This window comes from Lucilia cuprina, chromosome 6 (genome assembly GCF_022045245.1).
Source record: "Lucilia cuprina isolate Lc7/37 chromosome 6, ASM2204524v1, whole genome shotgun sequence".
Taxonomy (NCBI): Eukaryota; Metazoa; Arthropoda; class Insecta; order Diptera; family Calliphoridae; genus Lucilia; species Lucilia cuprina.
In genome coordinates, this window is record NC_060954.1 from 11,980,831 (window position 1) to 11,984,396 (window position 3,566).

Sequence of the window (3,566 nt, forward strand, 5' to 3'; positions counted from 1 at the left end):
CTGGACTATAGATTACTCTATAGTCTGGACTATAGATTACTCTATAGTCTGGACTATAGATTACTCTATAGTCTGGACTATAGATTACTCTATAGTCTGGACTATAGAATACTCTATAGTCTGGACTATAGATTACTCTATAGTCTGGACTATAGACTACTCCATAGTCTGGACTATTGACTACTCTATAGTCTGGCTATAGACTACTCTATTGTCTGGACTATAGATTACCCTATAGTCTGCACTATAGACTACCCTATAGAGTATTCTATAGTCTGCAATATAGACTACCCTATAGTCTGGACTATAGGCTACCCTATAGTCTTGACTATAGACTAATCTATAGTCTAGACTATAGGCTATTCCATAGTAACAGACTATAATGATGTCTGGTGTGGTCTTGAGTCTAACTTATAGTTTATCTGGACAATGAACACCATAGGTATACTACCATGAAATAGTGCCTTATTATTCTTTTTTTTTTGTTTATTTTAATCATAAACCGTTATTTGTCAATAAGATAACACATTGACACTGACACTTCTGCTTGACAATTATCAAAGTCATTGAATAGATGCTATTTTTAAATTTAACTAGGTGGGAAATAGAGGTGTGTGCTTTTTTTTGCACTCTAGATAAGACCCTATTAAAGCTACTACAACATAATAATAGATAGATAAAATGAAATAAAAATACACAATAACAAGATTAAAATACATATTTATTTATTATGTACGAATACAAAGTACCTATAGAGATAAAAGCACACACGAATAACACGTGTTCAAAAATTTTCATCGGACAACGATTTTGTTAGTGTTTTGTATAGGTATTAGTTTTTTTTATTTTATTTCTAATCTTGAAAATTATTCGGCACACTTATAGAATTAAACACCTCAAAATTTATTATCATTAATAAACAAATATGGAAAATTGCAAAAACTAAATTTAACACTGGACACTGACATTGCTCTTCTTTATTAAAACTAGTACGAAAACCATTATGTTTACAATAACAACAATTACTGATAACATAAAGAATAACAACAATTTAATTAAATACATATATCATGTCGTATGATTTCGTCGTTTGTTGTTATTTTGATTTTTTACTCTCTCTCTCTCCCTATCTCTCTCGTTTCATTCTAAATATGTTAGTTTTCGCTTAGAAATCGTAGGAAAAAACTTCTAGCTTTTCTATTAAAACAGATTAATTGAGACATTCAGACAGACATCAATAATTTAATTGTTGTTCTTTAATGTAATAATAAAATATTTGTTTAATCATTTCAAAAATTTCCCCTTCCAACTAAAAAACAAAAAGAATTTACATTTTTTTACCTAAAAAGGAAAGTTTTTATTAAAAATCTTGACATATATTGATAAAAAATGGCGCCCTATCTTTAAAAAGATAAACGTATTTAATCGACTTACATTGTGATATGGGGATTGAAAAGTTTGAATCTATAGACTGGACTATAGACAAATCTATATTGCAAAAGTTATATCTATCCTTGTCCAAAATATAGAGTTGTTAATAATCCACACTATAGATTATAGAGATTATAGAGATAAAACGTAGTCTAGAGTCAAATTTATAGAATAGTCAATAACGCAGACTATAGACTGTTCTATAGTCTGGACTATAGACTGTTCTATAGTCTGGACTATAGACTGTTCTATAGTCTGGACTATAGACTGTTCTATAGTCTGGACTATAGACTGTTATATAGTCTGGACTATAGACTGTTCTATAGTCTGGACTATAGACTGTTCTATAGTCTGGACTATAGACTGTTCTATAGTCTGGACTATAGACTGTTCTATAGTCTGGACTATAGACTGTTCTATAGTCTGGACTATAGACTGTTCTATAGTCTGGACTATAGACTGTTCTATAGTCTGGACTATAGACTGTTCTATAATCTGGACTATAGACTGTTCTATAGTCTGGACTATAGATTGTTCTATAGTCTGGACAATAGGCTGTTCTATAGTCTGGACTATAGACTGTTCTATAGTCTGGACTATGGACTATTCTATAGTCTTGACTATAACTTATTCTATAGTCTGGACTATAGACTATTCTATTGTCTGGACTGTAGACTATTCTATAGTCTGTACTATAGACTATTCTATAGTCTGGACTATGGACTATTCTATAGTCTGGACTATAAATTATTCTATAGTCTGGACTATAGACTATTCCGTAGTCTGGGCTATAGACTATTCTATAGTCTCGACTATAGACTATTCTATAGTCTGGACTATAGACTATTCTATAGTCTGGACTATAGACTATTCTATAGTCTGGACTATAGACTATTCTATAGTCTGGACTATAGACTATTCTATAGTAATCGTTGAAAAGCTGTTCCATACAAAATCAACTATTGTGAATGAAGTGTTCACAACAAGTTCACGGTAGCAATATTTCCTTCCAGAAAAATGAAAATTTAAAGGGAACTAAATTTTTACTTCTATTGGCGATAGGGTTGATTATTTCTTAAGTTTTCTTTGTAAGTGTCAATCACATTTTAAGTTGCCGAATTGACCCCATACATAATAAGTTATTATTATTAATTTTAATATTATATGCCGACAGATTAAATGAAAATTTCATCATTTAAATCATAATTGTTTGCACTTTTAATTAGTTGGGGGAGAGTTGATAACAGCTGTTGTCTTATTAATTTGGAGGCATGACTTGATATACATATGTATGTGTGTGCATTAAGCTTATCTAAAGTATTCTTCAGAATCTTTAATATATTTTTGAATAAACATACATATGTAGGTATATATATTATATATACTATGGTCTCATCTCATATATTGTATATATATATTTTTTATTTAATTTTAAGAAATGATCTTTGTACAGTTTACTGATAATACACATCATGATGACTTGACTGCAGATCGAACAGGGTAACTAAAAATTCAAGGTTTAAAGACAAGGTTAAAGACAATGAGAATATGTGTAGTCGTGACTAGACTATGTACAGTGAAGACTAGTTTATGTATTGTCTACTAGTCTATTTTTTAGTTTGGTCTAGTATCTAGTCTAAAGTATAAGCTATACTATATAAAACTTGTTCTTCTAGAACTTTGTAAAAAGTGAAATGCAATAGTGGAGGTCAACTGTCCTACCCATCCCGTCGAGAAATACTTCGCGGTCGTCCCGACGGGATTGGGAAAACGTTTGGGGTGTTTTAGCGTGTTAAAGTCTCGCACAAAATCTTTCGATTATTTCATCTCGTTAAAAAAAGGTCCAGTCTATAGTTAAGTGTGTAGTCTATATAGTCTATTGTCTAGTCTAGTCTATAGTCTAGTCTGTAGTCTAGTCTATAGTCTAGTCTACTATCTTGTCTATAGTCTAGTCTATAGTCTAGTATACAATCTAGTCTATAGTCTAACGTCCAGTCTATAGTCTAACGTCCGGTCTATAGTCTAACGTCCAGTCTATAGTCTAGTCTATAGTCTAGTTTATAGTCTAGTCTATAGTCTAGTCTATAGTCTAGTCTATAGTCTAGTCTATAGTCTAGTCTATAGTCTAGTCTATA